Source organism: Echinops telfairi, unplaced genomic scaffold, assembly GCF_000313985.2.
Source record: "Echinops telfairi isolate 266 unplaced genomic scaffold, ASM31398v2 ScPeMD7_7420;HRSCAF=8458, whole genome shotgun sequence".
Lineage (NCBI taxonomy): Eukaryota > Metazoa > Chordata > Mammalia > Afrosoricida > Tenrecidae > Echinops > Echinops telfairi.
In genome coordinates this window covers 2,987,539-3,001,779 of record NW_022111320.1, presented here as the reverse complement: position 1 = coordinate 3,001,779, position 14,241 = coordinate 2,987,539, and the positions used below count along the sequence as shown (strand labels likewise).

General features: G+C 39.7%; 1 protein-coding gene across 1 annotated transcript in view; it reads left to right on the top strand.

Annotated features, from left to right (window-relative positions):
- The window catches only part of VEPH1 (ventricular zone expressed PH domain containing 1), a 295,014-nt gene that overhangs the window by 21,999 nt on the left and 258,774 nt on the right, over positions 1-14,241 (top strand). The gene's annotated exons all lie outside the window — the stretch shown is intronic.

Here is a 14,241-nt window from a genome sequence, read left to right as displayed (position 1 = left end):
CAGTTCCATGAGCATTGTCTTACCAAGCAATTTTGGCCAATGTGCTGTTGTCTATAACTTGGCGTGAAACAACTGGTGTTGTGTATTTTTCAACTTTATGATATACCACCCAAACTCACCAAGGTATTGATGCCACATAACACATCCATCAACTGTGTGATACCGGTACCCATTGCTTAATAGTCTCATCAATGCTTGTTGGAGCCAACTTTGGAAGTTTTTGACAATATAAATGAGCTAGACCCTGATGGCTATGTGAACTTTCACCCCACTCATTATGAGTCAGGCTGACGTTTTCTTCTTCTCGTGTATTGACTTGCTATTTGCCACTTGGATTTACTCTGCAGTGAAGTGGTTTGAAGGGTTGCTTCTTCGGTTTGTATGGAAGTGTTTCAGTATTTTTGTATGACTTTGAAGGACTTCATAACACATTCCTGCCACCTATGTGTGTTAGACATCTATTATTCCATTTTATAGTTTATCTTCTATTTTATAAGAAGTCTTCATATCTAGGAAAGCAAGTACCTCCAAATTTTCTTAAAAATTGTTTCAGCCTGTTCCTCTTCTTTAATAATTTTACATTATGCTTCTCAAGTTTCATGAATAGTTCTGTCAGTATCTTGATTGGAATTTTATTACATCTATAAATTAATTTGAAGGAAATTAACATCTTTATGATAGCGTCTTTTTATCTGCAAATACTATTTTTTATCCATTTATTCTGATCTTCTTAAATATCTTTCAATAGAGTTTCATAATTATTTTTCTTAAGGTTCTTAAAAATCCTGTACATCTTTTGCTAAAATATAAGTATCTTATTTTTCATCTGCGATTCTAAATGAGGGCAGTGGAGATGGGACAGAGGGCGAATATGAGGAAGACCATGAGAGATGAGGGCAGAAGGGGGATGGGAGTGGGGTGGCAAATGGCTCTGGGGAGCCACTGGAGAATTCTGGATGGAAAAGGAACACTGTCTGACTGTAGTTTTCCTGTTTCAGAGACAGTCTATAGAAGGCGGAAGAGGGGGAGGCCACTCAATAAACTGAATAAAACATAACAGATTCTGCTCAGTGTAGAGCAATGGAAGTGTGGAAACACATTATGATTCTGGATATGTTTGGAAGGTGGGGCCAACCGGATTTGTTGGTTGGGTGACATGTAATAATAATAACAAAGAACTTGGGGATTTTGAGTCAGAGAATCTAGAAGAATGTGGTGGTGTTGACACCATCCCATCGTTTCCGACTCATAGCCACCCTGAGTACAGCAGAACAAAGCACTGCCCAACCCCGCACCATCCTTACAATCGGTCCCTGGTAGTCATCCTTATTTATGTAAGATGCTTCTGGAAAGCAAGAATAAAATCAAGATTTCTGTGTTAGACAAGTAATATCTGAGGTATATGTTATCTGTCAGGTAGATGAATGTTATCTATTAGATAGGAATGGAGACAGCATAGACCTGTCCCTGTAGGTTTCCTCGATTATAAATCTTTACAGGAGTAGAAAGCCTTTGTCCTGTGGAGCAGCTGGTGGTTTTGAACTGCTGACCCTATGGTTTGCTGTTTAACTTGTAACCCACTATGCCACCAGGGCTCCTGTCATGTCAGTAGTTAGATATATCTGTTCAGGAGAGAAGTTTTGACTTGGCATTATAATTTGAAACTCATCAGTTTAATATTGAATAAGAACACAAAGACAGTGAGTGTACAGAGAAAAATAAGGAAATTCAGAAGACAGCTCTGGGCCTGCTAGTGCTCAGAAATCAAGGAGATTATGAGACATGATAGATGATAGATAGATAGATAGATAGATAGGTAGATAAACACATAGATATGTACACAGATAGATAGACAGCCATATTTATGCAATGGATTAGCTAGAAATCATGATCATTTAGACTGAGACGGAGAGGTCAAAATGTAGGACAAATCACACAAGCACACTGTCCTATAAGTCAAGTGAGGACACGCCAAGCCAAATCCAACCTGCTGCCATCAAGCTGATTCTAACCGACAACCACAGGCGTGGGGCTTCCCCGGCTATAAATCCTCACTAGAGCAGACACCCTCATCGTTCCCTCATGGATTTCAACTGCTGATCTTGAGGTTCAATGTTCACCCAACAATACCACCCTAGGGATGCCAAATGCCGCTCCTAGGTCAAATGAGACGAGGACCGACACGTCACCATTAGACTCAGGCACATGAGGGTCATTGGGATTTGAGAAGAGCTGTGTCGATGGATGAGTGGGGTGAACATCGGACTGGAATTGGAATGGCAGAAAGTGCACCGGGACAAGCGAGCTCTGCTGAGATTGAGGAGCAGAGAGACCGAGCAGTTAAGAGAGAGGATGGGATGGGAGAGAGATGAAAGAGTCAATTTAATGGGAGAAACACATTCCTTTGGAATTTTTATGTGTAAAACAAGCATCTTCAAATAATGACAGTTTTGTTTCTTTCTTTCCAATACTTCCACCTTTTATTTGATTTATTTGTTTCACTATCCTGGCTAGCACATCAGAACAATGTTCAATAGAACTAGGGATAACAATAGATATGTTTTTCTCATTTTTTATTTAAAGGGAGCTTTCTGATTTTTCCTTATGGATATGTTTGCTCCAAACTTTGATTGGTACCCATTACCAAATTAAGGAGGTTGTCTTTAATTTCTAATTTCCTAATAACTGTGTATTTTTTCAACTTCTTTTTCTGCTCTCTTGAGATCATTATATTTTCCCCTTTAATCTGCTACTGTGTTAAAGTACAGTGTTAGATTCTCTAATATAAAAACATCACTGCATCCCTGGAGCAAAATGAATTTGTCATCTATTTTACTGCCTTTCTTTATTTGGTTTGTTATTTTTAAAGTCAGTTTTGGAACTGTGTTCATATATGAGATTGGGCTATAATTGTCTTTCTTGCATTGTCTTCCCTGGGCTTTAGTATGAAGGTTATACACACCAGTCTTATAAAATGAGTTGGGAAATGTCCTAGTCACTGTAATAATTTTATAAGATTGTGGTGGCCTATTTTGCGAAGATTTGATAGAAAGTAGTAAAACCAGCTGGGCACCATGAGTTTTTGTAATTGATTTTGAAATCTTTGATTCAATTACTTTAAGAAATATTGGCCCTTTTTGTTTCAATCACTTTTGATAAAATAAATTTTCTGCGACATTGTAAGTTTCTTCTGAGTTTTCAAATTTATTGATATAAAAGTGTTCATATTATTCTTGCTGTTTTCTGTTACATCTGTAATTAGACTTTCTGCTTTACTAAAGTTTTTTAAAGCTTTATATGCTTTCTTACATTTTATGTCTATTGAGCACTGTATAGGACCGATTTTTCTATTTTATTCATTTATTTTTATCTCTAGTATTTTCTCCTTTGTATTCTCTGGTTTTATTCTGCTATTCCTTTCTAACTCTCTCAGTTGAGTGATTAGCTTATTAAGGTTTGCACTTGTATTTTCTAACGTATTTAAAACTAGAAACATCATTCTATATGCTACTTTGTTGCATCCCACAAATTTTGAGATAGAGTGTATTCATTATGAGTTCTAAATATTTTCTTACCTTTATTGATTTCATCCTTGAATCATGATTAATTTAAAAGTATGTTTTTTAGTCTCTGCATTTTAAAAAATCTTTTACAATTTAGCTAAAACTTAAGTGCCATTGTAATGAGAGCATGTGAACTCCATGACATTGATGGTTCGGAAGCAGTTGAGAGCTGACCATTTGTGTGAATAATAACGGCTGATACTTAGTGTTGCCGTGAGTCAGAATCAATTCAATGGTAACTAGCAACAACACTTAGTATGTGCCGTGCCAGGAAATGTTCTAAAAACCTTTCATATGTTGGCATATTTATTCCTCTCAATCAAATCTTGAGGGAAGTATTCTAATATCCTGGTTTAAACTGTGGTACAGAGAGCTGTCAGTAAGGTAACTCACCAAAGATTCTAAGATGAGTAAGCCATAGGGCCAAGAATCAAGGGAATTTGACTAGAGAAACTATATGCTCTTACTGCAATAAACGTCCTTCCTAGAAACTTCATGTATGCTTAATGGGATTGTGTTTTCTCTAATTATGTGCGTAAAGTACAAGGTATGCTTGTGGAAGCACTCATTAAAGATATTGTTAAAGTTGTGACTCACTGTATAGAGTGACTGTATAGAGCAGAGTCTGGGAGGGTTTCTGAAACTGTAACTCATTACAGAAGTAGAAAGCCTTATCTTTCTCCCTCAGAGCTACTAGTGGTATCAAACTGCTGCCCATACAATTAGCCACCCAAAGCCTAACAACTACATCACCAGGGCTCCTAAAATGATCTATATCTTCAATAAATTAAATGTTTGCTAGAATTTCAAATTACTAAGAAATGTGCCTTAAAATTTCCTCCGATAATTTTGGATTTAACAATTTCTTCTCACCATTGTGTCAAGTCTGTCTAATAAAATTTTTTCTTGTTATTAAGTGTCATTGAATCCATTACAACTTACATCAGCATCGTGTAAGCTTGAATGAAACACTGTCCAGACGTGTGCCCCCATCACAATTGTTATGTTTGAGCCCATTGTTGCAGATATTGTGCCAATCCATCCTTTTGGAGGGTCTTCTTTATCATTGCCTCCACCTTACCAAGCCCGGGGTCCTGTTTCAGGAACTGGTCCCTCCTGATAGCATGACCAAAGGATATGAGAGAAAATCTTGCCGTCCTCCCTTCTAAGGACCATTCTGGCTATACTTCCAAGACAGATTTATTCATTCTTCTGCCAAGTCAGGGTATGTTCATGCTCTTCAACAACACCATAATCCGAATACATCCATTCTGTGTTGTTGTTAAATTGTTGTTAGCTGCCATAGTATCAGCTCCAACCCATAGCGACCCCATGTACAACAGAATTAAGCAGTGCCCAGTCCTGTGCCACCCTCACAGTTGTTTCTGCGCCTGACCTGTTGATGCAGCCACTGTATCGCTCGATCCATCTGGTCGAGGGCTTCCTCTTTTTCACCACCCTTCCCGTTTACCAAACAGGATGTCCTTCTCAGAGCCTGGTAGCTCCTAACAATATATCCAAAATATGGAAGCTAAAGTCTTGCCATCCTTGCCTCTAAGGAGCACTCCGGTCTTACTTCTTTCCATACTGATCAGTTTGTCCTTGTCTCAGTCCACGGTACTTTCAACATTTGTCTCCAGCACCACAAATCAGTTGCATAGATTCTTCTACTGTCTTTCTCATTCAGTGTCCAACTTTCACATGCAGATGATGCAATGAGAATACCAAGGCTTGGGTCTGGCGCACCTTAGTCCTCAAAGTAACATCCTTTTTGCCCTTTAATACTCTAACAAGGTCTTGTGCAGCAGATCTACCTAATGCAATTCGTTTTCTGATCTCTTGACTGCTGCTTCCATGAGCAGTGAGTGTGGATTCAAGTAAGACAAAATCCTTGACAACTTCATTTATCATGACATTAGCTATTGGTCCAGTTGTGAGGATTCCAGTCTTACTTACATTGAGCTTTAACCCATACTGAAGGCTACAATCCTTGATCTTCATCAGCAAGTGCTTCAATTCCTCTTCACTCTCAGCAAATAAGGTTGTGTTATCTGCATACTGCAGCTTGTTAATCAGTTTTCCTCCAATCCTGAGGCCACACTCTTCTTCATATAATCCAGCTCTCTGATGATTTGCTCAGCATACAGATTGAGCGATATGGTGAGAGGATACAATCCTGACACTCACCTTTCCTGATTATAAACCATGCAGTATTCCCTCGTTCTGTTTCCACAGCTTCCTCTTGATCTACATACCAGTTCCAAATGAGCACAATGAAGTGTTCTGGAATTCCCATTCTTCTAAGGTTTATTATGGTCCACACAGTGGAATGCCTTAGCATAGTCAATGAAATGCGAGTATACATCTTTCTGGTATCCTCTGCTTTGAGCCAAGATCCATCTAACCTCAGCAATGATATTCCTTGTTCGATGTCCTCTTCTGAATCCAGACTGAACTTCTGGAAATTCCATGTCTATGTACTGCTGCAACCATTGTTGGATGATCATCAGCAAAATTTTAGGTACTTGCAATATCAGTGATATTTCTCTATCATTTGAGCATTCTGTTGAGCACAAATATGGATCTCTTCCAAGCAGTTGGTCAAGTGGTTGTGTTCCAAATTTCCTGGCATAGATGAATGAGTGCTTCCAGTGCCTTGTCAGCTTTCTGAAACATTTCCATAAGTATTTCCTCAATTCCTGGAGTCTTGTTTTTGTCTAATGCATTCAGTGCAGTTTGAACTTCTTCCTTCAGCACCATGGGGTCTTGCTCACATGCTAACTCTTGAAATGTTGGGATGTCTACTGGTTCTTTTTGGTACAATGACTGTATTCTTCCCATCTTTTCTTGATGCTTCCTGCATCACTCAACATTTTGTCTATAGAATTTTTCAAAATTACAACTCAAAGCTTGAATTTTTTCTTGCGTTCTTTCAGTTAGCCTGATCATGCTTTTCCCCTTTTGGTTTTCAAATTCTAGGTCCTTGAACATTGGATTATAATATTTGGCTTTTTATTCTGGAGCTGCCTTTGAAATTTTCTATTCAACCCCTTGACTTCATCCTTTCTTCTACAGATAGAGTCCATTTGATTTCTGTGGATTCTACCTGGAGAAGTCCATGTGTATAGCCACCTTTTGTGTTGTTGACAAAGGTATTTGCTATGAACAATTCACTGGTTTTGCAAAATCTGGCATGAGATATCTGGTTTAGTTTCTATCACCAAGTCAGTATTTGCCAACTACTTTTCCTTGCTCATTATTTCCAACTTTTGCATTCTAATCACTAATAATGATCAATGCATCTTGATTGCATGTTTGAATTAATTTGAAACTCTGAAGTTGTTGGTAAAAATCTTCAATTTCTTCATCACTAGCCTTTGTGGTTGGAGCAGAAATTTGAATAATAGTTGTATTGATTGAATTTCCTTGAATATAGATAGATATAATCTTATCACAGATGGCAATATGCTTCATGATTGATTTTGTAATGTGCTTTCAGACAAAAAATACCATGCCATGCCTCTTGATTGTGTTATTCCTGGTATAGTAAATCATTAGATTATCTCATTCAGAATGCCCAATACCAGTCCATTTCAGGTCTAGGATATCAATCTTTATGTGTCCCATTTCATTTTTGGACACTTCCAATTTTCCTAGATTCATACTTTGCACATTCCAAGTTCTGATCATTAGCAGATTCTTGCAGGTGTTTCTCACTGTTTGAGTCATGCCCATCAGCAGATGAAGATTCCCCAAGGCTCCACTCCCACAGGCTTTACTTGACTCATGTCATGGTCTACCCTACTTCAAGAAATCAGCTCCTCCTCAATCACATTCCAAGCGCCCTCCAACCTGAAGGGCCGATCCTCCAGCACTATCTACGCCAATGTTCTGCTCCCATTCATTAGGCCTCCAGTATTTGGCAATCTTTTGAAGCTATTCATAATATTTTCAGTTGTTCCTTCCTTTGAAACGGGAGTCGAGTCCTTCTTTTACACAGTACTTACTATATGCCAAGTACTGTTGTAACTCATTTAATCCTCACAACAACCTCAGCAGGTAGGTCTTCATGATATTCCAATTATAAGGCTCAGGAACCTGAGGTACAGAGAGGTTAAGTGATTGCCCTTGATTGCCGTTAGCAAGAAGTAGAGCTTAGTTGGGTCACAGGCAATCTATCCTAGAGTCCTTGTTCTCAGCCACAATATTTTGCTGCCTCTAAAGATGGATTGGCACAGTGACTGCACCAATGGGGTCAAACACAAGAACAATTCTGGGATGGCGCAGAACGGGGCGGTGTTTCTTTCTGTTGTACGGTCTTTCTGTTGTAGGGTCACGATGAGTCAGAACCAACTCGACAGCATGTAGCAACAACAGAAGGTTATTTTTCTTAGCTCCCATTTAGTCCATTTTGACTGGTGAGGATCCCACGAGGCAGTGCGATGTGATCCACAGGGTTTTGTAGAATGTGATCTTTACAGGAGCAGATCTTTCTCACAGCTCTTTCTATGGAGCTGTTCGGTGATTCTGAACTGTCAGCCCATTAGTTAGCAGCCAACTGTTCAACCGTTTCACCACCTTGCCATTAAAGGGGGAACAAACCATCTTAAGACATCGCCCTTCTCTTCTGAATGTCTACTTCATAACAAACTGACCACTCTGGCCACTACTTTACTTCATGTTTCATATTCTCTTTTGGCCATGGGTCATTTTCTCAAGACTGTCTACCCCATAGAGAAAAGTAACGGAAAAGGTGCATGGAGGCTGACGTGGAGGTACAAAGCCTAGCACTGAGTGGGGTTGATTAGTTCTGACGTTCGGGCTTGGAGCAGCATAATACACGGCCGTTTCACTGTGCTTCTCCTCCAGGTAGACAGCCTTGCCCCTTCTGGAGAAATTACTTTAAAATTTACAGTGACGGGATCATTGTGAGAAGGAATCTGGCTTCGTGGGCTTGACATTAATTAGATCTGGTCCTTAGAAGGTGCTTATTTTAACATGCATGGGTCCCGGTGGAAAGCTGAGCTTGAACATAAACATGTTTGTGCACTTGTATTTCCTAAGAAGAGACTGGTTCCAGCATGTCAGCCAAGAAAACCTTTATTGAAAAGCTGGCCCCTCATCAAAAAGTCTGAAACGAAGCAATTACATTATTAAAACTGTTATGTGACTTTCTTTTTGAATACTTGTTGAGGAAAGTAGTTAGATCTTTAATTGAGTTTTTCCCTCTTTTGGGAGAAACATCTCATTTTTTGAGGGTTTTTTTTTCTTTTTTTTCATGTACGTGGTACATAGGACTAAGAATCTATTTCTATAGATTTATAGGGAAATAAATACATAGTTTTATCAAGTGTAAACAAAACCTCTTTGTTTTTCGTAAAGCAGTTGGGGGTAATGTCAATGCGCATAACTGAGGAAACTCACAGATTAGTTGAAATTATGATCAGTTTTGAAGTGCTTCATCCTATGGACAGGTGCTTAGCTCTCCTAGTCAGACGTCTTAGAATTACTGTTGATATCTTGTAGTCAGCAACTTCCCTGATACTACCTTGAATCCTTTAGATGCCTCCTTTTGAAATTCTCTGATAATCCAGTATTCTCGTAGCAGGGAGCTGGAGGATTGGTGTTCATGCACCCAGATGTATCCTTATGTCACATGCTTTTGTTAACTGGCACCTTTAACTTTTATTAAAATTCATTTCTAACAAGTGAAAATTTCATTGACATTTATCGTTAAACTCATATTTGGACACGGTATGCTATATTTCTCAATGCCATTTGTGTGAACTGTTGTAGTTGGGGTCCCAGGAAAACACATTCTGAAAGGATGATTGCCATGCAGGGAAGGTGTCAGAAACAAGGCCTGTGGAAGGAGTGGAGGAGACAGAGCTGACTAGAAAGAGCATCTGAACTGTGGTGTGGCTACGGCATAGAGCAATTTCAAGGAGCCCTGCAACTGGGATGAACCTTCAGAGTCATCCTAAGACAAAAGGACCAGTCTTCATACATGGACCAGCCCTTAAATACAGACAATTCCAAGAGGGAGCCCCGGAGGTACAGTCATTTTGAGTTGGGCTGCAATCTGCATGGTCGGCAGTTTGAACCCATCAGCAGCTTCATGGGAGACTGATCTTTCTACTCCTGTAAACAGTTATCGTCTCAAAACCTACAGGGGGCTTGCTGTGAGTCATCATTGACTTGATGGCAGCAAGTTTTGGGTTGTTTTTGGTTTATTCCAAGAGAGAAGCAAAATCTTGGGTAAAGCTGTCCCATTTGGTCAAGGGACATTTCTGCAGGCAGAGTTGATGATGAGCTGACCACAGAGGGAATGAGGACCTATGTCCCGGAGAGGAATTGAAACCATCTACCGTCGTAGCCACTCTACTTGATTCTTTTGCATCATTCTAATCAATTCACTTGATAAAATAAATTCATCACATATAGATGCTGATTGATCTCTTCCTGAGGGAACTAATAAAAAGATGGTTAGTGAGAAGATCTATCATCAACTGATATCAAGATTGCAACTAGTACTTATTTTCTCTCTATTGGGCCAAATAATGCCCCCGCCAATGAGGTCCACATCTTAATCTCCCAAACCTGTGCATATGTTGCCTTATGTTGAAAAAGGTACTTTGCAGAGATGTAATTGAGGTCACATATATTGAGGCAGGGATATTGCTTCGGATTATCTGAGTGGGCCCAAAGTAGTCCCTAGGGTCTTTAAAAGAGAGAGGCAAGAAAATCAAAGGCACAAGAAAGAGATGAAATTATGGAAGAAGAGGTTGTCAGGATGCATTTTGAAGATGGAGGAAGAGATCATAAGGAACGCAGGCCCTTTAGAAGCCAGAAAAGCCAAGGACACAGAGTCTCTCCTCAGAAAGATAACCGGCCCTTCAGACACCTTGGCTTTTTCTCAGTGAGACTAAGCTTTTGTTTCTGGTCCACCAAAATGCACAAAAATAAAAATGTCAACACAAATTCTCAAGTCACTAGAATTTTTAATTAGCACCTATTTTATAGATTCCCTTCATCTATAGATAAGACCTCTGCTGTTCTACATTACCCTGACTGGATGACTTCGATGCTCTTTTCTGAGAGATCGGAGTCCCTGCCCTCTTCAAGTTTTAACTAGTCCGTTGTGTATTTACCATTCAAATCGAGAGAATTCCCCATTGTGTAATAGCAGCCTATCTCCTCCTAATGACTATGGTCAATAACTACTGCAGGATGGAGACTCCTTCCTTGTTTGTTGGTCTCTTTACATGAGGAGCCTTACATGAGTGGGTTTCTGGCCTCGTGTATTCTAGTTATAGAGAATGCAACACTGTGTAATGGTCATTGTTTTAATGTATACACTGCCCCTTAGAGAATGACTCCCTGTTCTCACAGAGCATAGATTTGAGTTACACTCCTTAAGCAGCATGTTCCATTGTTTCATCACTCCAGCAATCTGAGGAGGGAAGAGGGCTTAGATTATGTGATAGAATCACTGCATCCCATGGTTGTATGCGCAGAAACAGACCTCCTTTGCTATAGGATTCTTCTAACGTAGTGCTATTTAGGATCTCGTGTCAGTGGATCAAACATTTTGTTATTCTTCAAATAGTCACTGAGACGGAGGCCCTGTGGGCAGGACAGACAAATCAAAAACCCGGATGAAATGTAAATGTCAGACAACATAGTAGAAGGGGTCCAATGGAAACAACTTGCCAAAAAGTGACTGATTGGTTTCCTTGGGCTGTTGCCACTTTCAGCATCGCTAATGGTTGCCACTGAGACAATGGTAACAATAAGATCAGCCTTGGTGAATGATAACCCAGGCTGTTGTACCGTGCATTACTTCCACCCTGGAAACCACGTGGCTTTGTTTATGTGCCCATTGGACCTCACTCGGGTGCTAATAACAGAAGCTGTGAGGAGGACAGTTAGCTGAATCATTTGTCTATTTGGATTTGTAGTGCTCTGGAGAGGTGGACCTCTCTTTGGGCATTAAAATGGGATACTCAAAGCTGCTACGGGAGTTCTATTAGGGTCGTCTAGTCAGCCATTGAGAGAAAGAAGGAACCAAAGTCAGAAGAAGGTCGCTGACAGGGCTGATAACCTACATGAGCTGTGGCCTTATCCATCTTGCGGCCAGAAGGACTAGGTGGTGCCCGGCCACCGATACTGACCATCCTAATCAGGGCCGCAATACATGAGATGGTGTAGAATGGTGGATAAATCTAAATTTGACAGAACTCAAATGCGTAAAATGTTCAGACTTAGTAGACCAGTTGAGACTAGAGAACTGGGACTCTCATCTTGAGATATCTTCTAAATCTTGAACCGAAACGATCCCTAAGTCATATTTTGGAGATATGTCACAATGACCCACAACATAAAGGATCTTATCAGCAGTCCACGGCTCCATGAAAAATCACCAGTATGAGGCGAAAGGTCAATAACTTCTCTAAAGGAATTAGATGATAAGGGCAGGGAAACGAAAAGATCCAGAACACAAGGGAAGGGCAACTCCTTGTGAAAAATTGTAACTTATGTAATGGAAAAATGTGTATAGAAATTGCCAGATGGGAACCTAATGCGATGTGTAAACTTTGGCCAAAAACACTATTAAAGTACTATTTTAAATAACAGTAGCAAAAAAGTTCATGTAAATCAAAGAAACCATATTATGAAATAATTTGGCATATCTAAGCCCAAATGCATCTGTCACATCATTTAATATAAATGACAAAATTTATGTATTAAAAATATATTTTATATTGGATCACAAGACAAATAACATGTATCTATATATCTTATTTGTAATATCATTCAGAAATGATAAAACAAAAATGATAGGTTAATTAAATAAGGAATTATTTTATTAATTAAAAACACCTGAAAGCACATCCTTTTTCACAGCATAGACATACCTGATATTCAAATCCAGTATAAAGGTTCAAGAGCCCTCTGGACACTGTGGAATCAGCCTTGGGCAGCTAAAACCCCATGACTGGTGGTTTAAACCCCATAGGTTATAGATGAGTCTGTCTGCTCCCATAAAGATTTCATCTCAGAAACCCTAAGAAGCATCCTACAGTTGACACGCATTCTACTTGATGACAGTGGGTTTCAATATAAAGGCTATATTTAACATCATTCCAAAGTATCAACTAAAATATTGGAAGTGACACTTTGAGATTAAGAAGTCAGCACTGAATCAAGATCATGCCTTTTTGGTACAAGTTGTGAGCAGCAGCTTGCCTATTATTTGCTAAACAAGGCATTCTGTTCTCAATGAAGACCTGTGACATGTTGCCCTCCCATGCATAAACTGTTTACCATTGAATGGTGTGGAATCATATGATGATCGGGGACTATGTTGCTATTTTTGCATACCTCATATACCAGGCATAAATGTAGCTATTATGAAGCATTGGATAATGAGCCCTGGTGATGTAGTGGTTACGCATTGGGCTGTGAGTGCATGGTCCACAGTTTGAAACCTTTGGGAGAAAGGCTGGGCTTTCTACTCCTGAAAACATTTACAGTCTCAGAAACCCACAGGGGGTCACTATGAGTCAGCATCGACTCTATGATAGAGAAATTGTTTAATGTAAAGTTATACAACAAAATTGAACCTATATAAACAATGTTGATTTATTGACTCAAAATAAGCTGCAAAGGAAACTTAGAACAGTAATTGGATGGGCAGATGATGCCAGGCAAACAGGATCCCTTCAAAACAAAAGAAAACAAACAAACAAGTAAAAAACAAAACAAAACAGGGATCATGATCTTTATATCATCTAAGAAACTGTTTATGTCAGAAAGTACTAAATAAGACAAAATTCCCTTTATGCACCAAATCCCATAGCAGCAATCTTCATCAAACAAAAACTCCAGGAGAAGCAGACACAGTGAGTTGGACGAAAATTTAATTCAACTCTCTTGGGCCATGGCACCCTAAAGTGGAAAGATCAGTCATGCTTAACTCCAGTAAGTGCTGTCAAGTCAGTTCGGAGACAGGGCAGTTCCATGTGCTACATAGAATAGAATTGCTCCATCAGGTTGTCTTGGCAGCAACCTGGACACTAGCAAATTTCTAGGCCTTTCTTTCGCAGCACCCCTGGGTGGGTTCAAAGCATGAACCTTTTTGTTAACAGTTGAGTGCGCTGTTTGCTCCACTGGCGACGTCAATAAGTGACCCACTGTGCCATCAGAGCTCCAAGTGATCCCACAGGGAGTTTATATTTTCCCACTGCTATGAAACTAGCAGAATATTGACACTTACACCTGACAAGCATGAAGACCACTCCCTCAGAAATTAAAAAACAAAATATTAGACAACAGAATCAAATCACACATTCTTTTCTACCATGACCATGTGGGAGATGCATTATATACAGTAATGCCAACGGATAATAGGAATTTTGTTATTATAATTTAAAATAGTAATAGCTCTGTGGGGAAAATAAGTATATACCCGTAGATGCTGAAATGAAGCCAAACGCGTAACTGCTACACCACCAGGGTTCATTTCAGGGGCTCAAAGCCACCAGCCCCTCCTGAGAAGAGAGCCTGGGCTTCCTGCTCCCATGGAGTTGGGGTCTCTGAGGCTCACAGGGCAGTTCCACACTGTCCTCGAGGGGACACTATCTCCCATGGAGTTGGGGTCTCTGAGGCTCACAGA